Below are 24,388 nucleotides of genomic sequence, written 5' to 3' on the forward strand. Positions count from 1 at the left end.
CTGACACATGGAGAGGAAGAGGCCATCCCGGGGACAGCAGCAGAGACAAAAATGCTGGAGACGCCGGCCTGCGAGGACTGAGGCAGGGAGAAAATGAACGTGCTACATGGTCACCCTGAAGCACCCCTACACCTCCCGCCCCTGCCAGCCCCAAAGAGCGGCCGTCCTGACACTCGGAACCACTCAGGCCAGTTCACTCTCAGCTGAGGAGAAAGCAAGAGGCTAAGTGGACCGCTTTCTTATCAGTGTGGCTCTAATTTACATCACTTCCCCAGGCTTCTCCAGATGAAATCAACCTTATCCCGAAGAGAGGAATTAGGGATCTTCTGCTCTACACCCTTCATTTAACAAATGAGACAACACAGATCTAGGGTGGCGGAGCCCCAGGCCAGTTTCTGGGGCACACAAGCTCTTTCAGTCATGCTACTCACGGGGACTGTCCTGAGTCTCCTGCTGGAGGTGACAGAGCCAGTGGTGTGCTCCAATCCCTGTCCATTTCTAATGACAACAGAGCAATTCTAGTGGTTTGTAGCTGTGTTGGTGTGAAAGGGAGGGTGGTGGGTTCTAGATGACTCCGTATAACCCCTGCGGGCAGGAGTGCTCCTCGAAGGCCTCATGGGGCACGGGCTGTGACCAGCCAGACCCAACTCAGAGGTGAAAGCAGCAGGACCGAATGCTCCACCTGTCCCCTGTGCACACCATCTGGCGACAAGAGGCCCACCTAGAGAGCAGTAGCCTTAAAGAAAGAGGCCGAGTCCACCGAAGACAAGCTCTACCCTAGTTATTCCGCCCACCCCCCCCCACAGGGTGCTGAGAGCAGAGGCCAAAGGCTGGGGCTCTTGCAGCCGACCATGGTGCTCAGTACCCTCGCCTGAGAGAGACGACAGGCTGGCGGGCAGTGAGATGCCCACCAAGTGGTAAGACACCAGGAAGCACACTTCTCAAAGGGCTGGGAAATGGGGCTCCAGCCTTGGCTCCTCTCAGGTGGACGGAGTGGCAAGAAGGGGAGAGAGGAGGTGGCTGGACTTCCAGGCTGCCTGCCCAGCGACCCACTTAGCAGCACACCACCTCGCACAGCCCCGGGGCAGATAGCATTACCCGTCTTGAGGGCTTGGATGCCAGCCAGCCTATGATCCTGGGAAGCCAGAGCCCAGCATGGCTGTCACTTCGAGTTAGCAGAGCAAGAGCTCCTAAAAATAGGTGGTAAGCAATTATGCAAGTGAAGGAAGCGAGGAAATGAGAGCCTGCAATTGTAATCCGATCAACAAATTCTAATGGCAGGAGCCTGTTCCTTAATGGCTCAATTCTGTGTCTAATGTGCTAGTCTATTTATGGGCTGTGATAAAGAAATAGCTTGCCATATTTTTACCTCACAAATCAACTTTTAATTCTACCCATTCTACAGATAGGAGACAAAGGTTCAGACCAGCAGCAGTAAACTCGGGGTGTCTTGAGGAGCCAGTCTGCCCCCTGCACTGGCCGTGGGACTGTGGCTGCTGGGTGGAGCTCTGGCTCACATGCTCCCCTCCCCTCGGCGAGTGAAGGCAAGCGCACAGCTAAGGTCAACTTAGTTACCTGCTCCTCCCAGCCATCTGCTCTTTGCTGCCTGGTGGCTGGGGCGCTTAGACATGCAAATTACAGGGGCCCACGCCAGACTCCTGAGGCCGAAACTGGGGGTGGCAGGAAGCGGAGGAAAAGAGGCCTCAGGTCAACTTGGAGCAGGCGCACGTTCGAGAACTGGGAACCACGGGGCGAGGTCCTCACAGGAGAGCAGGATGGGCAGCAAAGCAGGCCCCTGTGTTTCTCAAGAGGACCACTTTCATCAGCAAAACGCAGGTAAACATTTCTTCAACTGCAGACCTTTCGTCTTTGGATCAAAAGAAATGTTAATTTTTTCTCAATGAAAAAAATTATTAAAGACCTGATTTCAAGTGTACACATGACCGCAACCTGGGCTGCTGGTCATGACGCCACGGGAACCCAGGGCCCGTGTCAATCAGGTGAGGAAGGTGGGCGGGGCAACCTCAGGCCTGGAGCAGCCGGGCTCAGGGAAGGGAGCCTGGGGAGAGGTGTGCGCTCCACATCACGGTCAGCGTGGACGGTAAAGCGCAATTTGTCTACGTGCATTTAGGGCTCTGAAAAGATGAATGCAACGAGAATATATTTTTTAAGAACTCAAGCCAGTAAACAGGAGATACCCTGCCCTGACTACAGTCTAACTTTGAAAAACAGTAACACAGACTGTTTTTGTCCTAAAGCACAGAGTACTGAATTACAATGGATTATAACTGATGTAAGCTCTTAAAGAATGAGGAAAAGGAATGGAGGGAATCTAGAAAAAAAGTATGCTTTCTGTGGATAAAGAACATAGACATAAAACAAACAAAAAGTAGGAAACCCTAGGAGAAGGCACCTGGGGAAGATTAGAAAGTCCCACATCCGCCACCATGCCTCACATAACCCACATCCCACTGTACCACACAGTACACTCCGTGTACATGTGGGTGACTATGAAAAGTACCTATTACTTGTATTACTTGGCAAGGGGAGATTAAGACAAACTATAGTAGTTTCGGAATATCTACCCTGGTGAGGAGAAAAGCTAATTGAGATAGAGTGTGAGTGCAAGTACATAAACCAGAGGGAAACAGAAACCTATACAAACATAACAGTCTGGAAAGTCCTAACCCAGATGGAGCCGACAGAAACGGTGACAAACAGAACCGCCCTCCTCTCACTCTCTCCCCCGAAAGGGTGTTTTATGGGAGTAGGAGCTTCCAGGGCCCACGAATCCTTTAAACCAATGACAGCAACAGTCTCTGTTTTCTAACCTGTATTTCCAATTCACATAATGATTAGAGGCTCATTTTATTCAAAACTGGTTCATCTTCACAGCCCCAAGTGAAGGAACCCCCTAGCTTCTTGTGCCTAGAGAGAAACAGACACAAGACCCTAGTGAAGGTCAAGGCCAACCCCACGCCTGGAGGCAAAGTCTCCAAACCTGGGACCTTTCTGGACAGGCCTGGGCCAGCACTCCTACCCTGGACCCAACCTGCCTGTCTGCTGTTGTGAGGCCAGATGAAGTGAGTGCTGAGAGCCGGGCCGGGCACACAGCAAGTGTTCAGTGAGTGGTGGCTCTTGTCACACAGAAGTGTTACTGCTTTGGTATCAGAACCGCTTGTACACACAGCTCTTTCTTCCCTATACTGGGTGCTGAGACTAATTTACCATTCCATCCACAACACTAATCCCAGTGCCCTGGACAGAAGAAATGATCAATACAAGGCTGGATAAAGGGATTAATTAATTGATAGAGAAATATACAATGGGAGGGACTTGAGAAGAAGGCAGCGGTAAATGAGGAAACTGACAGATGGGCAGAGTGAACACAAACCCACATATATGAAAAAGTGCAAAAAAAACCAGACAACAGACAGTAGATACAGGACAAAGGGTGGCAGGGCTTAAATCATGTGTCTCCCAGACCGGGAGTATTTCACTGCTGCCAGCTGTAACTATTTGTTTTCCTCAGCACACCAGATAAAAACAAACAAATAAGACATATCACTTATTGTGAATTAAGCATCTTACACTAGGCTTCAGAAGTGACATTCTGCTTGTGACCAAGTTCTCCTGGCTTTTATATACAAAGCACAAAGGCAAACACTATGACACGGGCTCGGTGACCTGGCCTCACCAGGGGAGCAGACCTCAGAGCTGGGCAGGAGGGCTGCACCCACACTCACAGGGGAGCAGATCTCTCAGTGCTGGGCGGGAGGGCTGCACCCACACTCACAGGGGAGCAGACCTCAGAGCTGGGCAGGAGGGCTGCACCCACACTCACAGGGGAGCAGATCTCTCAGTGCTGGGCAGGAGGGCTGCACCCACACTCATAGGGAAGCAGACCTCAGTGCTGGGCAGGAGGGCTGCACCCACACTCACAGGGGAGCAGACCCCAGAGCTGGGCAGGAGGGCTGCACCCACACTCACAGGGGAGCAGATCTCTCAGTGCTGGGCGGGAGGGCTGCACCCACACTCATAGGGAAGCAGACCTCAGTGCTGGGCAGGAGGGCTACACTCACAGGGGAGCAGGCCTCAGAGCTGGGCAAGAGGGCTGCTCAGATGATGGACACACTTGAATGACACTGGGGGTTGGTCAGGTGAGATCAGACAGCGTTCACTCTATTGTGCTGCTTTAAATGTAACCTCTCCCCTCATGTTCATGCAGGAAAACCTATGTGGGGGCCAATCTGGGTCATGAGAAGAACTATACCAGGAAACATTCAAGTGTGGGTTTCTAGGGGCTGTTTTTTAGTTGAGTGACTTTACTGTTTCACTTTCATCTTTCAAATAAAAGGGATTTCTCGCCGATGTTCCTCTATATGACGACATCATGACTAGTTTTTCCCGGGGTTACCCACATCTCAGGAGAAGGGACCTTCCAACCAGGCTCTTGGGTGGAGAGGGGGAGACAGTCCTCTGATTCCTTCTGCACTTGCAGGCAAACACTGTGACCATCTCCAGCTCCCAGTGACGCTACAAAGAACCAGTGCTGGCTGCAGAAAACCCTCTGAGTTGGGGGCTGCCAGCTGCACTCCCGGTCTGCTAGCGTCACCATAAGCCTAAGCGATCAGTGCTGTAGGAGGAAACACTATGCCTATGGCAAGAACACTGACATGGAAAGTGTCTGAAGCACCAGTGACCCAGGGTTACTCACCCTGCAGACTCCAGATGTCCTGGAACAGGTTGGCAGGCGTCCCTTCCAGGGGCCAGACTTTAATCTCCCTTTGTTCACAATTTTGATGGTGCTATAGTTTCCCCTAGATTAACTGGGAACCTTTATGGAAAGCATTTATAATGGCCTGGCCCATAGATGCACTCAATTTAAATGTTAGTAATTATTATTATTATAGGGAATGACAAGAGTACATTTATGCTCACCTGTGTTGTGAAAGCCTCGCTGCATCGCACACCCCTCAACCCTGCCCTGCTGGGGCGTGGGAAGGCGGGGACATGTGTCACTGCTTCGTGCAGTCCCGGCACAGTCCTGGTACACAGAGGAATCACTAAGTTCCCTGAATTTCACATGCTCCTCCCCTCACTTCAATAAAACCAGTACCAGCACTTAAGAGGCTGTTGTAAACAGCTTGCCCTGAGAGCAAATTAATCCCTCCTCGCCCCTTCCCCCCAAGCTCAACCAGCGGGTGGAAATACTTCTCACTGCCTCTGCCAAAGGGCTGGGAACAGGCAGGGCAAATCTCCGTTAAAAGTAACATAGTAAACTTCCCTGAATAAAGACAGATTGCATCACTGCCAAGTGCCATGCGATGAATGACAAATTTCAGCCTATGCTATACACAGGACATCAGCCCAGCCTAAGATAACTGCAAGGTGACCCTAAAAGGCAAGGATGCTCTACCTTCTGCAGGGAAAGAGGGATTTTTCCTTTTGTCCTGCAAATTCCAAAGACATTTACATTTCTGACAGTTGCAAAGCCATCATATAAAGGGAGAAGAGAATGACTCCTACTTTCTGGAAAGAAAAATCCTTGTCCGAACCCTCTCTTCATGAAACCACATCACGGGCTCAGGGAACAGCCACCTTGCCGCTTCACTCTACAAAGAGTCGGTGTTTTCACTTTTAATTTTTCACTAGAGAAAGATTTAATCCAAACATATTTACGTAGGACCATTACTGGGGATATTTATTGTGTTTCTTCACGCCAATGTATTTTACAAAGGAGCAAGGTGGGAAAATAGGCCCTCTTCCCCTCCCAGGGCTGCCTCCTAGTACTCCAGTCTCTGTGGAACCATCAGAGCACAGGCCCCTCAGTGTGCGGAGTTTACCACCAGCAAGAGGCAGCCCAGTCAACTCTGCACCGCACCCTTTTTACCCTAAAGAACAAGCATGCTACATGCGAGCTGCGAGGCAGAATCCCAACATAACATCTCTCAGAACATCTCTGGGTGATTCGCCCCTTCCCCTCCATTCCTGGTGTCAGCCTCATTTACAAAAATCTCACAGCAGCTGAGCCCATGTACCTTCACCAATGGGAATATCCGCCAACGTCTGTGCTCAATGCACGCCGGGCGCTGTTCGAGGCTTCATGTGTAAGCTATTGCATTTCATCTGGTCACTGGCCCATCTTCCTGATGGGAAAGCAAGGTCCCAGCAGTGATAAGTGACGGAGGGTGGGGAGAGCCCGGTGGGTCTAGCGCCCTCACTCTAAAGCTACACGAGCTGGGAGCTGTCAGTCCCACTGAGACCACCAAGTCAAGGCCAGGTGTCCCCGTGGACTCGCCCTGCAAAAGCTCCACTGCCTCCCCCAACCCATTTCCCCACCCTGAGTCCTCCCCAAACCTCCAGACTCGGCTCTGGCCACTGCTCACAAGAACTCCAGAGCTGGCTGGGCCCTGCCTTCCACCTTTTCTGAAGGGTTGTAGGGTACACAGGGGTCCTGATGCTGGCAGCTGAGTGTCCCCAACGAGATAGACACACTGAGGAGAGAGACATGGTACCTGCACACCATGTGCCGCCAGGCCACAAAGGCCACAAGAAAATACACGCATCATGCTGTGTGCTCAGAGGGGTGCAGGGGCTCCTCCCCCACCCTGTTCAGGAGACCCCCTCTGGGTCAGTCTCAGTGCTGTCCAGGACTACCTTCAATGGACAACACCTCTTCCATTGTGTCCCTCAAAGGAGGAGCTGTCTCCATGATGTGTTCAAGGTGACTTAGCTTGGCCCACCACCCTGCCCCATGCACTTCTTCCCCATCAGGTCTTGTCCCACCAACACCTGTGAGGCAAATGGTGGCAGCAGTGATGGGGACAGGCCAGCCTGCGACCCCGAGCTTGGGAGACCAGGAACCAGGAGCAAATGCAAGCTGCTGGTTTCATTGTTTCTTAGAAAGAATGCTCAGAAAGGCCATCTCACGTTTGCGAGGACAGGGTGGCTCTGCAGAACAGAGGCCTGGACTCAGACCAGTGTTTCTCCACATGTGGCCACCATGAGGACTCAAGGAAAGAACACACATGAAACGCCACAAGGTCAGCATCACTGTCGTCATCACTGCTGTGGCTGTGGGGTCCAGGTGATATAAGTGACAAACCCTGTATATTTTATGGGCTCAGCCTCAAGAAACTGAAGGGGTTGAGAGGAGCCACGGTTTTGCCCTGATGCCCATCGGTGCATGTCCAGAGGCCAAGCTGGCCAATCCCAGGCAAATGTGGCCAATGATGTACACTCCCGGTGCTGGGGCAGTGCGTGGCCACAGCTGAGCGTCACCAGCCCCAAGAGCAGAGGCAGAGCCCGTGCTGTGAGCCACAACTGTGTCAGGGGCGTCTGCACACACTCAGGCGTTCCTCTCCATCCCCACAGCACCTGCTGGGGACCTGCTGGAGGCGGGAGACAAGACAAAACAGGTGATGGGACCCAGGAGTGCACAGAGGCGTGTCCAAAGTGGGGGCAGCAAGCCCGACCTGGTGATCACAGACCAGTCAGTCCTCCTGCAACTAAAACACCCAAAACCTCACTAATTAAAAATGCAAAGACAAACAAAAAAACTAAGTGACCCCCAAGATCCCCTTTAGCTTACAAATAAGCCTTTTAGCATCCTGTGATCAGCAGAAGTGCTGACGTCACCTAGAGATGTGATCTAAGAAAGCTGTTTTCTGAGAGCAGTCCTGCATTTTCAACCTAATCAATGAGCCAAGTACTAGGTCCCACCTAAAAGTGCTTTTTCAGAAACTCGGGCACGCCTGCCTTCGGCTGTCCTCGTGCACGCAAGCTAGAAATCGCGAGGGGCAAGGACACGGCTGTTATTTGTGGAAGAGGAAACGTCGCTGGTGCAGTGGAATGCGTGGGTTGTCAGAGCGGAGAGCTCGGTAACCCTCTGCGCCACAGCAAGGCCCGTGCCAGGGGACCGAGCGACGTTGAGAGTGAAGGAATAGGACAGCTTTTACTTGAGACTAGAACAAGTGAAAACTGGTTTGGGCTACAATATTCACTTATATGAAAAGGACTGATCTAAAGCAACTCTGCCATAGATTCACGAACTGCTCAATGTTTTCTCATCTAACAGCTATGAGGCTGGCCTTCCTCACAGACGCCACGCTGCACCTGCAGTGGCTCTGCAGTGATGGGCTCTCTGAGTTTACCTTTGCACAGCAGGTGTATCAGCCCATCTAAGATAAGGCAGCACAGAACAGGTGGGTTAAGGCAACTCCACCCATCGAGCCCCTGATCCAATGTCACTGGTGTCCTTTAGGAAGGTGGCCATGTGAAGATGCAGACACACGGGCAAGCCAAGGAACATCAAATGTGGCCACCAGAGCCAAGAAGAGCAAGGAAGGGTCCTCCTTCAGGTTTCAGAGAGACTGCAGGCCCGCACACCCTGACTTCTGACTTCTGGCCGCCAGGACTGAGACAATATGTTGCTGCTACCTAAGCCCGTCTGTGGTACTTGTCCCAGCAGCCCCGGGAAATGACACATGGGTGACCTCCGTGGCCAGAGCCTGCGTGGCCAACTTCCCATGGCCCAGCAGCTTTTATGAGGCATCAAGAGTCAAAGCTGGGATGAAGAACCAAGTGATTTTCTCTTCAAATTGAATGATCTGGGGCTTTTCAGTGGTTACAAAGTCGTACAAAAGCACGAAGAAGACTCTTTTAGAGTGCCATCAATGAAGTTAAAACACCGTGACCAGGTGCACTTCCATAAATAACCGGGGAAAGAAACACTTGCGCTTATCACCCAATTCAGCGACCACAAGCTGTGTTCTCTGGAACGTACAATGCCCCCAAGAAACACCAAAAGAAACCACTTAATCATCTACATAAATTTAAAAAGCTTTAACGGGCAAAGTCAAGAGGCATCATCTCCAATGGATATGTGATAAAATCCAAATATCAACACGGAAAAAACAATTGTGCCGTCAGCATCAACTAGTAACGTACACAGGGTTGGACAGCAGACACAAGGAGCACATCCTAGGGAGCACTTGACAAACTGCCACGCACTCTTCAGAAATGATCAGGGTAAGGCCAGCTTGGTGTACTGTCAGGTCCTAACCTGTCACTAGGGAGTACTGCGGCCAAGGGCACAGTGACCCATGATGCCCTTCACCACCCAGCTATCTGCACCCATCTGTGGGGACAGACTTGGGTGGGGAGGCGGCTGTCCCAGGATGGTGCATGTCTTTACCACCTGCCCTCCACCCTCATACTTGGTAGGTAGAAAGTGCCTTGCACATAACTGTCCCATTAGGCTGTGGTAAGAGTTCCTGCAAAGCAAACCTAGGCTCTTGTTTTGTAAAGACTCTATCACAGTCCCTAGCAGGTAATCCCTAAATGCCACCAGCATTTCTGAGGACACTATACATAGACCCCTGGTCTGTGCAGATGCCTCCCAACCTACCCAACTGGGGACAACCCAGTTGTTCGAAACTCAGACACAAGCACACACACACACACACACATATGCGCGTGTGCAGGAAGGACCTCCAGGAAAGCTTCCACTCAGGTCATCTACTGGCCCCCAAGGGAAGAGGAGGGGCCCCACCAAACTCAAGCTCTGTCCCAAAGGCTCCTGATGCTTCTGAACAGCACCCAGAACATCCTCACTGCCACTGGCTTTGATGTTTCAATTGCTACACATCACTGTGAAGGAATCCAACGCTAAGGACCCACCTTCTGGGTGCGAATTCAGCAGCAGCTGGGACAGGATCACTACTCCCCAGGCGGCTTCACAGAAACCAGCTCAGACCAAGAGGATTTCAATCCGCCTTTTGGGGCTCCTGTTTCTCTTACTTGCTTCCGCGCTCCACGAGGCAGCTTCCCCATTGGGCTTGTTCGGCTCTTATATCCCAGATTCCCAAACAGGGTCAGCGCCTGGGAGCAGCCTGCTGAATGGAGCAGTCAGAGACCAAAGCATCTGCGCAGGGGCTTGTTCTCACCCCTACAGTGAAGAAGGTACAGCTCCCCCTCCCCAGAGGGCTCACACCACGCCCATTAGCCTACGGAAGGTGTGGCTCAGTTAGGACCTGCAGAGACAGGGTAGGAGGGCAGAGCACTAGGGTCAGGTCAGGACACTCTGCGGCCACCAGCACTGAGCAGAGGCACAACCGCCTCTCCCTCCCCAGGTCTGTCCTCTCCACACACAGCTTTGGCCCTCTGCGCGATCATGCACACGGGTAGGCTCCCTACGCTCCAGGGTCCCTGTGCTCCAGGGTCTCTGGCACTCTAGGGTCCCTTGCACTCTAGGAGGTTGTTAGGTTGATCCTCTGACATCCAACTGGCCATGGCACGAAACTGTCCTCACGAGGTGAGAAGAAAGGCAGGAGAAACCAGATGCTGTTAGCTGAGTTCATGGGGACACAGGACATTACGTAGCCAGCATTCCTCAAGTAAGACTTGATGTAGGATTTACACTCACTTTCATAATTAAGAAGCAAGTGCTCAGTACGTATGGTCCTTCCCAAGTTCTCAAAGGGCCTTCACCCCAACCATCACAGGAGATGGAGGGCGTGGAAGGAGTTTGAGGGGATGCTGGAGGCAAAGGGAGAAGACGGATGCTGCCCCCAGTCTATGGCGGCATCAGGGGGCTGAGCCTGGGGAACCAACAGGGAGTCCTCATTCGCCCCAGGCTGTCACCCTGTCTGCTGATGGCCAGACAGGAAGGTCACCCTACTAGTTAGACTATTCAGAACCAAAGAAGAGAGGGGCTCCCACTCGGGGAGGAAACTAAAGCGGCTTCCCCAAGCCAGTGGCTAACCTCACTACCCATGATCTCTATGCTGCGGTTTCTTTACAAACCGGTGGTACAGGCTCGCACGTGGCCACCCCTCCCTGCCCTCCTGGCTCTTCTTTTTCCTAGAAAGCAGAGTGGGGTGGGGACAGAATTCAGACCTGGGAAGTCAGGTCCACCTCCCGGAGCCCCTCCCTCAGCTTCAGGGACCCCGCAGGCATCAGGCCTCCAGGTCACCTGGACACGCTCACGTTGATACCAAAGAAACTGGCAGCTGAATGTATTTAATCTCAATGAAAGGCATTTACACTAGCAAATAAACAGGGAGTAGTACATATTTACGCATACCAATTCCTTCAGCAAACACTCAGTGAGCCAACCAGCCATCAGTCCTCATCTTCACACCTCAGGTTCCAGCTGGAGAAACAGACACGCATAAAGACCATCAAACTACAGAGCGGTGACAGCTACCACTAGTCCCAAACAACAGTGACTGCCGGGTCATCAGGCTCTTTGACGGCAACAGGCTCTTGGACGGCATTACTCTTTGTAAACTCAACAACTATCCTAGGAGATAACTACTACTATTGTCCCATTTTTCAGTTGAGAAAACTGAGGCACAAAGAGCCTTACTAGCCCCAAACCATACAGTGCCAAGTGGAAGGCCATGATTCATGGCAGGGGACCAGATCTTCACCACAGAGTGCACTGCTCCCAGGATTAAGTGCATGAGTATTAAGAGACGGATGGGCATGAACTAGGAGACAGCCTGGGAGGGAGCCACCAGTTCTAGCTTCAAGGGAGAGATACCATTTCAGTCCTGCAATGTGGCAGGGAGGTGAGCAGTGGGCGAGGTGGGGGAGGCAGGCCAGGCATCAGGGACAGCCCGTGCAAAGGCACCGGGGTGTGTGATACCTGTGACCTAGTTGGAAATAACCAGCATGACAGTGGCTGTGAAATTTACAAGGGCGAAGTGGTCAAACCTGAAGCAAAAGTCAGATTTTAAGGCCTTTTAATACCACTAAGGAGCCCAGACTTTATCGTCCATGTACCTGGGGACCCAGAGGTTTTTAGGGAAAGAACTGAAAGAATTAGATCTATAATTTAGAAAATAAAACTCCTGTCACGTTAAGAGGTTGATGGGAGTGAGAAAAGTCTGGAAGTAGGAAGACAGGAGGATGGCAGCCAGGGGAGACAGGCCTGACCCGGGTCAGCAGAGGAGAGGCTGGGTCACTCGGGCTGAGGTGACATGGCAATGCAGTGACACTGGACTGACTGCGATGGCTGTTATCTCGGCGTAATTATTACAGCAGCCCTTTCAAACTCCAGGGAACCCCGGAGTGGGTAACAAAACCTGGCCGCCTTGTTCCGCACCCTTTGGACATGATGCAGAAGCAGGACTTGAGGACGATCATTAGACTTTTAACCCAGATAGCAACAAAAGTCAGGTGGCTGGGTGTGTGTCCTTTAGATAAATTTACAGATATGAAAACCGTATTATGGAAATGTAGTCATAGATATCTGAATGTTTATGACAATCAGGCCCCAACTTAATCTAGACACTGAGAAGCAAAGGTTTAATATTGAAAACTTCACTTTAAAATTTTTTCAAATACTCTACAATAAGTATTTATTATTTTTGGTTAATTTTGCAATCAGGCATTTTTTTCTATTAAAAAATGTATGCCTCGTTTCTAGGGCATGCAAACTATGCTTAGTTAAAATCGTGACATATCACAAGAAAAAGCAACACTAAATAGGTGGGAGGGGAAGGGGTTTCTGAAAAGAGCACAACTGAATCAAATAACGGAGAAGCAGCAAACCGTAAATCCAGAGGTTTCAGTCGGCTGTAAGGCACCCGGTGTGTACGTAATGTTACTAAGACAGCAGGCGAAGGGGTCTGGGCACACAGTTCACGTAGGCGGGGGTATCCTCCATCAGTTTGTCCTTTTGTACAGCTAAGAAAATTACCCCCCCCACACACAGAACATGGACTCCATGTGCGTGTGCACGTTTTGTGTGTGTGTGTTTAAATATGGTTTTGTTTTTCATTTTAGAGAGGGAGTGGGAAGGAGAGAGAAACATTGTTGAGAGAGGGTCCTGTCGGTGGGCTGCCTCCTGCACGCCCCACACTGGGGATGGAGCCCGCAACCCAGGCATGTGCCCTGACCGAGAATCGAACCAGCGACCTCTAGGTGCACCGGTGATGCCCAACCACTGAGCCACACCCGCCAGGGTGTGAGTGTGTGTTTTAAACCATGGAGGCAGAATTCAAAAGCTGCCTTATTAGCGGAATGAAGTTCTTTCCTCCCTCCCTCCACCTGGGCCACACCCCCAGGCTGGGAGACAAGTTCTCTCTTCCCGCTGTCACCATGGGGCTGGCAGGAGCACAGAGCACGAGCTGATCCTCCGCCAGGCCTGATTCCGGGCTCGTCTGTCCCAGGACACCAAGCTCAGCCGCAATGTGCCGCCTCTGACTCAGCGGGTGAACGGGATGCTGCTGGACACTCTGGGAAACAACTACACATTGATTAAAAGGCAACTGGCTTAAAGTATCCCCTTTAATTAAATGAATGCAAAACGTTTTTAAAAAAGAGATGAAACTGACGGCTGCCAGGGGCGGGGCTGGGGGTGGGCGAAAAAGGTTTATGGGAATACAGTCGACAACAGTGAAGTCACTGGACAGTGCCAGGCGGCGACTGGGATTAGGAGCACAGGGTAAGGTACACAAATATCAAACCGCTACACTGTACAAATGACACAAATGTAACCCTGGACACCAACTGTACTTAAATGAAAAAATGAGTCCAGTCCAATCGAAAGTAAGAGTGCTGAGTGCTAGTGTTTTTTGTTCTCCCAGAAGTGATTTTTTTTTTTTTAATTTTTTTTTTTTTAAATATATATCTTTATTGATTTCAGAGAGAGGAAAGGAGAGGGAGAGAGAGAGAGATAGAAACATCAATAAGGAGAGAGTCATTGATCAAGCCCGCAACCCGGGCATGTGCCCTGACCGGGAATCGAACCCCGATCGCCTGGGTCCTAGGTCGACGCTCAACCGCTGAGCAACACCCGGCTGGGCAGAAGTGATTCTAATACGCACATTTTACTAACCATTCTCAATAAAATTATTCTCAATCATTTCTCAGATTTTAATAGTTTAACAAAACCAAATTTCTGAGTTTAAAGTACTATGTTCTTAGAGCATGTCTGTAAAGCTTGCATCAAAATGACCATTATCCCAATGTTGACACACAGACAGCAGTTACAAGGGCATGACGTTTACAGAGTAAGGAGGGACCCACGGGCTCCAGCAGACGGTGCCTGCCCGCTGCCCGCTGCCCGCTGGTGTGGGTGCAGCGTGGGCAAGGCTCCGTGGAAGCTTACTGTGGAAACCACCCCCTCCAACCCCCAGAGGCTGGGCCGGCAGCTTCTCCTCTGCCCCCAGCCGCCCTTCCCCAGCCCCGGGCACATGGCTGTGAGGGCAGGCGTGTTCTACAGACCACCGCCTCCTCCCACGGATGGCCCACTGACTGGCTCAGAGTGGGCATCTGACCAACTGAGCCAAAGAAGGGTCTCCCCGAGAGGTCCACAGAGCAGTGCCCCTGCTGGACCCACATCTCCCTGCTGCTGGCGGAGGCCACTTCCTACCACAGGTGCTGGAGAGGGACGGCCGGTCTGCGGAGTGCAGAGGCCGAGCTGAGGGGCAGGGGGCTCCCCAGGTCCCCCCCACACCGCTGAGCCCTGGACCCAGTCCCGCAGGCCTGCCCACACCCCTTTATAAGACTCCTTTCCCTGGGACAACTTCTCTGGCTTCAGGGAGCTCAAGAGGGTTGCTGTCTCCTGCCACCTGACAGCTCCTCCAAGCACCACAGGAGAAGACGGAAAAGGTACAGATGCAAAGAAGGAAGCTGGGGAGATGTATCAAGTCCAGGTTGAGAACAAGAAAGCTCCCAGTTACCGGAAGAGGAGAAGCAGAGGCTAAGGGGACCAGCGATACCAATCTGCTGTTGCTTGGATCTTGTCAGCCACCGCCCGATGCCAACCTTCTCTCTAGCAGCGAGCTCTGGAGGAGAGCTCGGCATCTTCAAAATGCACGTGGTGGTTTCCTGCTTGACAGGAGCGGCCTGTCCCTCCACCGACAACAACGTGCAGCCCAGGGAACCACAGTCCCTGAGTCTCTGCACAGCAGCACCTGGATGGGAAACGCATTACGTGCGTCCACTCGCTGTTACCTCCAGTCCAGCTGCAACGGAATGACTGCTATTCATTTCCGTTAGCCAGAGACGGTCACACTAACCTCTTTTGTTTTGTGTTTTCATACCCAGCAGGTGAGTACCGTCTGCAGGACCAGCATGCTATCTACCCACGGTCCATTTCTACTGATCCACGTAGCAAGGACTAACAGCAGCTACCTATCTGCCCACGGCATGCAAGGTGGCACTGGGTCATTGCATTCCACCCACACTCCTGAGAGGCCCTGTGTAGATGTGCCTGCAGGTACCAGAGTCACTGCCATCCAGCCATGCTCTCTTCTGTCCCGCTGGGGGGGGGGGGGGGGGCTGGAAACCAGAAAGCTGTTTCCGGGGCCCTCGCCAGCTGGATTCTTAGTTAGGTTCTGCCAAAGAGAGGCCCTGGTGCAACAATAAAAGGCAGGAGAAAGGGCAAAACCTTGCCCATCCCTGCCACAGTTCATGGCCAGGTCGCTGCTGCTGCAGCAGGGCAGGACCCTGGGCTCAAGGTTCCCACTGGGGGGCAGCAGGGTGGGGAGTGCCTGCCTGGGGCTCTGGGGGACTCTCCTGTTCTTGCTCTGTTTCTCCAGGCCAGGACAGCAGCAGCTTTCTCAGTTTCTGACCTTCGGGTAACATGTCTTCTCCCTGGGCTCCTCGGCCCCTCCCACACTTTGCAACCATCCCCTGTACTAGATCCCACCTGTCTGAAATACCTGAGGTTCCTATTTTCCTAGCAGAGAGGCCCTGGAGGTGGGGTGGGGGGCGGGAGTAACCCCACAGGCTGAGTAAGCAGAGGTCATCTGAACAACAAGGCCAGCAGTGGTGACTCCCAGTTGAGCCAAAACAGAAATAACCCCGAGGGCCATTCTGCTCCTCACCACTTGCCACCTGTGGTCTGACTGCTGAGGGTCCCTGGAGCCTGGGCGGAGCCGACACCACCCTGCTGGGACGACTGAGCCAGAACCAGGGGCAACTAGAGGAGGAACGCAGGGAGCTGGCCTGCACCAGACACTCAGCGGCCAAGTCTAGAAGAATATCCACAAGTTCCTTTTTTGGGCCATGTTCGAAATGTCATAAAGGTCCTTGCTGTGCCAGGGGCAGCCCAGGACACTTGCAGTTGTTGCAGTCCTGCGTCAGGGAGGCCAGCAGGCAGCAAAGCACAGGAGGAAGCCCAGACCACAGTGGGGTGACCCCACAGCAGCCAAAGCCCTCTTGTCACGTGCTCAGAGACAGAGGGTCCTGAACCCCTCCCCCAAACTTCCTTTGGATGCTTCTAGGTGATGTTGAAATTTCAAGATATCTGGAATGCTTGTGGAAATAAGGGATGAAAGGTAGGCCCCTGAGTTTGTTACAGAAAGTCCAGGCTGTATAATTGCCAGAGCTGGAGCACATGCTGGGGTCTCCACCCCCACCCAGGACAGGAAAGGGAAGTGAGAGCTGCAGGTGACATCAGAGGGCACAGCACACCTGGCAGGGTCTGTGAGCCGCAGGTGGCCTTCTCCACACCCACATCTCCCCAGAGCCACCTGCAGTGAGGGCCGTCCTTGGGGCTTTGCCAGAATAGTCCAAACCAACGGAGGACAGGACCATTTGCTTCAAATAACTCCCTCCCTGGAAGTCATCAACTCCCCAGGCAACTGATGGGCCACGAGCATGCCTAATACTGTTTTATTTTATTTGGTGCTGTAACTACAAAACCAAAGGGACCTTTGACAACCAGCGATTCTAAGCCTCTCATTTATAGGCAAGGAGATTACGAGCGTGATTAGTGTACAAAGAAAAAATTCACATTAAAAGAATCCAAGTGACTCAGTGTAGATCCCGAAACTCACACGCCGGGAGGTGTGCAAGCAGTTATGCAAACCGGGCTCTGAGGTCAAGGAAAAGAACAGCTAATTTCAAAAGGGTATAATTAGCTGATTATTTCTCCCTTGCAAGGCAGTAGGACAGACAGCTCCTCTGCCTGTAGTAGAAGCTATTTAAGGTAAGCCATAAATTCATAAATAAAATTTAAATCCCAAGGGAGATGAGAAAACACAGAAGTGTGCTCTAATGGCAATCGAGAAAACTCAGTCAGTCAGACAGAAAATAAGTTTAAACAAACCAATTTGAAGTTAAATTTAAAAATTACATTCTGGTAAAAAAAAAATAACATCAAGAGATGGTACCTGTGGGCTGACAGTGGGGTGGGGGGGGCGCAAGCCTGTCGCGGAGCTGCTGCTGAAGCCGGTGATGTGAGCCAGGGCCTGGGACACTAGCCTTATACCTCCAAGTTCCCCATCACCAAAACCAAGACCCAGATGCCCACGAAGCACACGCCTGTGCCCTACACAGAGCCAGGTACGTAGGGCAGGCCTGGCGCACAAACACCAGCCCTCAGTGAACGGCACTCGTTACTTTTTACAAATGAAGGGAAGGAGGCATGACTTCACCTCTCGATGGATCAACCCGGCGACGATTTTAGAAAGCATTTTTTTCAATTATACCGCATGTAAAACTTCTGACGCCATATTTCATTAGCTAAACGTGTAACTCAAAAGAAACTCTGCCTCAGAGATGGCGTATCGTGTGTTCCTCAGCCAGGTCCCATGGATGCCTTTGGAGTTGCTACAAAAGTGTGAGTTTACACAGGATCTGCTGAGGACAGATTTCTGGGATGCCCGGGGGGGGGGGGGGGGGGGGGCTCAGACAACTTGAGACCCGGCAGTCAGGTCTGTAACCGGGTCACTTCCCCTGGCCACAGCTGACTAGACTGGCCCTGGAAACCTGCCCTAACAGACCATGGAATCGGGCTCTGGGCCCAGATAAACCAATCAAGGAACTCACACACCAAGACACCAAATGCACCCCCACAGGCTTCACAGGTGGGCCACCCAGTCCCGACCAATGTGTCAATTTTGTTTTTGTTCAGACAGAAAGTACTGAGGTTCATTCAGACCTTCGTCACACAGGGCAGAGGGCCTGAGCACTCAGGTAACCCCACGCATCCGTCCCCAGGACTTCCAGATGTACGTGTCATTTAGTGGCGCTGATATTTTTCTTATGATCCAAATGGAAACTCTCTTTTCCCCCCCCAAACCAACTAAATCGGCTACACAAACGACTACTGAACTACCCAGAGAACTACATACAAGCAAAAACAGGAGCCCACAGCACTGCCTGTTCTCCAAAAAGCCCCCAGGCCCACCTCTTCCCTGCAGGATTGCCAGGGCCCAAAGCAGCGCTTGGCACAGTGGAGAGGCTCCAGTCCTTGTTGAACGGGTGCCTGAGCTTCAGATCGTTCAAGGAAAATACACTGCACATAAAGAAGTTACAAACTTAAGTGTGAACCACAGCATGCCAAAGAGACCCTGCTACAGTCTGAATGCTTGTCTGCCCAAATTCAAGTTGAAATCCTAACCTCCAAGGGGATGGTATTAGGAGGCGGGGCCTTTGGGGTGACTAGGTCATGAGGGAGGAGCCCTCATGGATGGTATTAGTGATCCTATAAAAGCGACCCCACAGAGCTCCCTCACCCCCTCCCCTTTCCAACATGTGAGGAGACAAGATTTCTGTGACTGGAAGATGACCTCACCTGGCCAAGCTGGCACCCTCATCTCAGACTTCCGCCTCTAGGACTGTAAACAACACAGTTCTGTTGCTCACACGCCCCCAGTCTGTGGTACTGGAGCCCTATGGGACTTGGGGAGGGAGAGGAGTTTTAAGTGTGAAGTGGCACCACAGGAGTCTTTCTACGGAACTTGAAGTCACCTGCTCAGGTTACCATTCACTGTAGATGGTCACAGCAGTTCATGGGAAACAGGGGCATTCCAGGAAAGAGGTGGCAGGAGCCAGGCAGGTCTGCTAGAGCAGCAGCCAGAAACCCATGGGGGGGATGGGACAGGAGAGAAATGCAGGTGCCAAACCGGACCAGGGGCAGGGAGGTGCCCGGAGGGACACTGGCTCCAAGACGACACAAAGGAGCTCTGGCTGTGCAAATGGGAGGGAGAGAGGATGTGGATTCCAGAAAGAAGAGTTCAGGAATCAAAGCTGTAGTAGGAAGTCAGGATGCCTCCAGGCTCCTGGAAATCAGTGGCAACAGGTTTACTGTTTTCCTTCTGTAGCGATGGGTTCAATGTTGGGGATCCAGGCCCAGAGATGCAGACACTGGAAGAAGCTGTGGCAGGACCAGCTCTCCAAAGGATGGAACCGAAGGGGGGGGACAGGGGCTCGGGTGAGAAGCAGGACACGGTCACGGGGAAGGTTTCATTGTCCTGGGCGTCACCCTCACTGAAACAGGCAGACGAGGCAGGACGCTCAGTTCCATTCATTCCAATAGGCTGGGAGGTTCTCTGGGGCTGAGTCAACAAGCCGAGTGTTTGAGTTGCGCCTTGAGAAAGTTAAAATCAACAGTCTAAATCCACGGTTCTCAAACTAAGGGCCAGAAAGGTCAAGAGTTCCCAAGAGGCGCAGAGAGGCTGTTAGGAAGAGATACGATAAGGAAAGGCAGCCCTCGCCATTTCCTTCGTGGCCTCCCTCCCCACCCGAGACTACCTGCCCCCGTGAGCAGGACTCCCGGCCAGCTGTGGCCAGCTGGGCAGACGGGGCAGCTCGGATGCTATAGCTCCAGAGACTTCAAGCCGAAGACCTGCTGTAATGTCTACAAGGCCTCATCTTTGGAGGGTGGCTGGGAGAGAAAGGAAAGTTAGGCTTTTCTCCCGGGAGGGAGGAAGTCAGCCCGAGAAAGCCTCTGAGAACAGCTGCAGGGGGGAATGGAGCTTTGGGTGATGGGCAGCCTGGCGAAGGAAAGAGGCTCGTACACCAGAGGGGTTTTTACTTCAAACAGAAAAACCTCATTAGAAACAGTGGCAAGCAGGTTAAACCTAGGTACGTGCTTCTCTCCCTGGAAAGGTTTATAAAGGCGAAGCAAGTCTGAAAGGCTTCTGTTACTGACTGTTTGTTCCCCCAAATCTGTCTGCTGAAACCCTAATCCCCAGGGCATGCTACCTGGAGGTGAGGCCTTTGGGGGGGTAACTATAGGTCTAGGTGAGGTCATGAGAGTGCAGCCCCCAGGATGGGACAAATGCTCTTATGAGAGGAGGAGGAGACCATAGCGGCCTCTCTCTGCCTCAGGAGGACACCACCTCGAGACCTGCTGTCTCCATCCCAGAAAGCGGGGCCCTCACCAGGAACTCGATCAGCAGGCACCTCGATCTTGAACTTCCCAGCCTCCAGCACTGTGATTATGAATACCTGTTGTTCGAGCCACCCAGCCCACTGTGTTTTGTTATAGCAACTGGAGCTAAGACAGCCTCTATTTAAGAAACATTAGCTTTAAAAAAAAATTATCCTTTAATCGCGAGATAAAAACATAGTTTTCGCCTAAGCTATATGATGGCAAAGAATGAGAAACATCCCTTGAAATATATGTCCAAAATATAACTTAGTTTCATGTTTATTATAAAGTCAGAATGAAAAATACGAAAGAGGAGATAGTGACATTAACATCAGAATTGTCAACACTGAAAACTGAAACTATAAGCAGTCTAAAAAACTACTTAATGCAATAGAGCTTACTTCCCCAAAATGACTTTCTTGAATATTTTAAAACATATTTTCCTCGCCCTGTTAAAATAAAGAAGGTCTGAATGTGGAATAATGACAAAGTAACTCAAACTACTAAATATCGACATGTAGCCAGCTACTAAATATCGAGGCAATGTAGCCGGCTGTGGCTCGATACATGGCTCAGACTCCAAAGCATGACCTCGTCATTTCACAAACCAACCGCCTGTTTCTGGAGCATGCCTACACCTTCCAGAAATGATGGATACTCTACAGCCTTCTATTCCTAAGGAAATTGCTTTAAATGTGACCACACGCACACACCTGACAGTAAGTTTCAGCACTTCTTAGCTGAAGAAAAACACTATTTTATCACTGATGTATACATCAGTATACATATAATATCCTCAGCAAGATAAAAGCCAGATAACAAACACCGCCCTTGAAAAAGATCTTTGCCCTGGCTGGTGTGGCTCAGTTGGCTAGGTGTTGTCCCGTGCACCGAAAGATTGCCAGCTGGATTCCAGGTCAGGGCACATGGCCAGGTTGCAGGCACGATCCCTGGTAGGGAGTGTGCAGGAGGCAGCCATCAATGTTTCTCTCTCTCTAAAAATCAATACATTGTTCTTTGAAAAAAAGAAAAAAAAGACCTTTGCCAGGCCACCGTGGCTCAGTTGACCATCGACCTAGGATCCAGGAGATGGAGGTTCGATTTCTGGTCAGGGCACATGCCCAGATTTCGGACTTGATCCCCAGCATGGGGCGTGCAGGAGGCAGCCGATCAGTGACTCTCATCATTGATGTTTCTTTTTCTCTCTCCACGCCCCCACCCTTCCTCTCTCTGAAATCAATAATAAAAATAAAAACACACAATAAAAAAGACCTTTAACATTAGAGCTACTAAATCTGCTTCTAACTGAAGTTAAACTAACAAATTTTCATCATGCCCTTGAAGTTTAAAGAATTTTGAGTAAGCCATGTCCAAAAGATCCCATTTTTAAAAATTATGATTCTTAGAAATTCCTTTGTAACCACACTCCGCTCACAGGGCTCCTGGACATTCCCTCACCATTCCCTCTCATTCTTGTAACACACCTTTTCTTTACTTATTAGTGCTTTACATTATGTGATTAAACACATGCAAGAATATTTATGTAATGTCATGAGCCAGGCACCGTTCCCAATGTTTTTTACTCATTTCAATCTTTATAACAATCCATTTTCCAGTGAAAACACTGAGACCCGGAGAGGTAAGCTAACCAGCTCTACACACAGTCCAGGGGTGGGCAGGATCTCTGGTTCTCGAATCCTGAATTTAAAATTACATGAAAAAGCTAAAAATCATTAAGAATATGGAAACATCATGCAAGGAAGGGAGACCAAGGACCACGTGAGGAATAAAAAGCCTCATTTTTCTCATGTTTGCCTCCTAAGTCAGTTTCACCGGCGACACCTTGATGCACACGCTCGATGCGTTGGTGACAGGTGAACAGCCCGACTCTGAGGGCCACAGGTACAGACCTACGGTGCCTTCCCTGCCAGACCGAATTTACCCAGCGATTCCACACGACAGGTGGTGCCGAGGCCTCACCCTCTCCTGAGAAACCCGCAGCCATGGATCCCATCGCCTACCGCTGAGCTGTTCTTCTGTAAGGCACTGTAAGTAGTCACAATCTTTTGCTACATTTAAACAGTGTGTATCTCTAAGCTTTCTGAGAAATGTTACTATATTTTTCCTACATTTGCTTCCTGAGAACGAAGAGCTGGGGGAGTTAGCAGCACAGGGAGAGTCATGATTAGTCAACAGAGGGCAGAGAAGCATGTAAAGTAAGAATGCATCAGCTGTTTTACAGAACAGGAGTGTCCTTAAATAGGGCACAGCTGGCTGGGGAGGGATAAGGGACGGGACACGGTCTAGGGCTGTCCTGAGGTGGCAAAATAAAAATATATATGTGGTCTTGGTCCCCAGTTCCTGGCACAGAGCTCATAACACCCTTGGAATTTCCTGAGTGATAGGAGCAGCTTTTGTTACCCATAACCCGCAGCTTATGGCCCTAGGAGAGCTCAGGATGGGGGCTGGCCAAGGAAAGACCAACCCTGTGACTAGAGGGTGGAAACTTGCAGCCCCACTTCTCAACTGCTGGAAGAAGGGGAGCTGGAGACTAGGCCATAAAAACTCTGGAGCTACATTCAGAGCTTCAGGGCTGGTGAGCACACGGATGCCGGGTGGGTGGCATGACCGAGGGGGTACCCAGGCTCTGCACCCCCTCTCCCCAATACCTTGCCCTATGGACCTACCTGGCTGTTCCCGAGAGGCATCCTTTGTAATAAACCACTGACATACAGTAAAGTGCTCTCCTGATTCTGCTAGTCATTCCAGCAATTATGAAACCCGATGAGGAGGTCATGGAGACCCCCAATTTGTAGCTGGCCAGGCAGAAGTACAGAAGGGCCAGGACTAGACTAGCGTCGGAAATTAAAGATATTCTTGTGGACTTAACTGAATTGCAGGCCTCCCGGTCAGTGTTGGAGAAGCAGACATGGAGCAAGTCCAGCTGTGACCTACTATAAGTGTCAAATACACACTGGGTTCCAGAGACTTAACCAAAAAATTTAAAAATCCAGTATCTCACTAGTAATTTTTTATGTTGATTGTAAGTTGAAATATCGGGCGACATAAAACACATTACTAAAACTAATTTCATCTATTTCTTTCTAACTTTTTAATGTGATTACTAGGAAATTTAAAGTTATACATTAGTTCACAGCTACTTCTACTACATGGCACTATTTTCAATACGTTCTAAAATTGTAGGGACTAAAACCCAGTTTTCATCTCCAATATTCACATGCAGAAAGCAAGCAACTATCTGAGGATGGAGGTGAGGGATGTGAGTGATAAGGGGAGAAGGAATTAATATTTACTACATGCCGGTTATGTGCTGGGAACCGCCCAGGACCTGGCACAGTTTCACCCTAACAGCCCCTCGGGGATACCACCCTCCTCCTGCGGTCCCAGAAAAGGCACCGGCCCCAAGCCAATGACGGCAGAGCAAGGGCTCGGGAAGCAGCTTCCACTTCACTCCCATTCCTTCCTGCAATCCAGGTCGGCCAACTTTTTCTGGAAAATGGCCAGATAAATATTTCAGGCTGTTTGAGTCATACAGCCTCTGCTGCCGTGACTCGACCTTGCCCTTGCAGCATGAGGGCAGTCACAGATCCTATGTAAATGAGCACGCCCGGCTGGTTTCTAATACGGTGCACGCACAGCAGGCTGGGGCCGGGGTTGGCCTGTAGGCTGTCTGCCAAGCCCTGCTCTATACTGTAAAACAAACAAACAAAAACAAGACAACAGGCCCAAAACGGAGTCACCTGCGCTAAGCACCAGGTCACCAAACTGAGACTTAATTACAGTGTCACCTCTCCCAGACATGGAAACTTAACCCAGTCCACCAGGAATCACCTGACCAGCACTGTGAGGCCATCGGTCCGAGGGACTCCTGCCGTCCCCTAAAGGAAAGTGGCCTTGCAGGAATCAACCCACTTTTATGCTAGTATAGTTTTCTTGTCCTGCTCCTTCCGCCTCAGTCTTTCAGTTTGCACAGCTCCCAGAAGATCCTTTCTATCTGCTAGATGGGATGCTGACTGATTCATGAATCACTGAGTAAAACCAGGAAGATTTTTAAAATAAATATTATCCAGTTGAATTTTTTTTTTAACAAAACCATGAAGGGAAATAGATATTGTTAAATAAATGATTCTATCCATCATCGTCAGTGCATCGGAATGACATTTATAAAGGACACCTTTCACAAAATACTAATTAGTTGTTATTGAAACAACGCTACTAGGAAAGTCAAACTCTGCAGGTTGA

At 50.8% G+C, this 24,388-nt stretch overlaps 1 protein-coding gene across 4 annotated transcripts in view; it reads right to left on the bottom strand.

Moving 5' to 3' along the window:
* The window catches only part of NCK2 (NCK adaptor protein 2), a 131,061-nt gene that overhangs the window by 86,394 nt on the left and 20,279 nt on the right, over positions 1-24,388 (bottom strand). The window contains exon 1 of one of the 4 annotated variants that reach the window (XM_081157215.1): positions 4,942-5,032. The exons of the other annotated variants lie outside the window; for them this stretch is intronic. The gene's annotated coding sequence lies outside the window, so the exon portion shown is untranslated. Of the gene's footprint in view, positions 1-4,941; positions 5,033-24,388 lie in introns of those variants that run through there. 4 annotated transcript variants of the gene reach the window in all.

Source organism: Miniopterus schreibersii (assembly GCF_964146895.1).
Source record: "Miniopterus schreibersii genome assembly, chromosome: 13".
Lineage (NCBI taxonomy): Eukaryota > Metazoa > Chordata > Mammalia > Chiroptera > Miniopteridae > Miniopterus > Miniopterus schreibersii.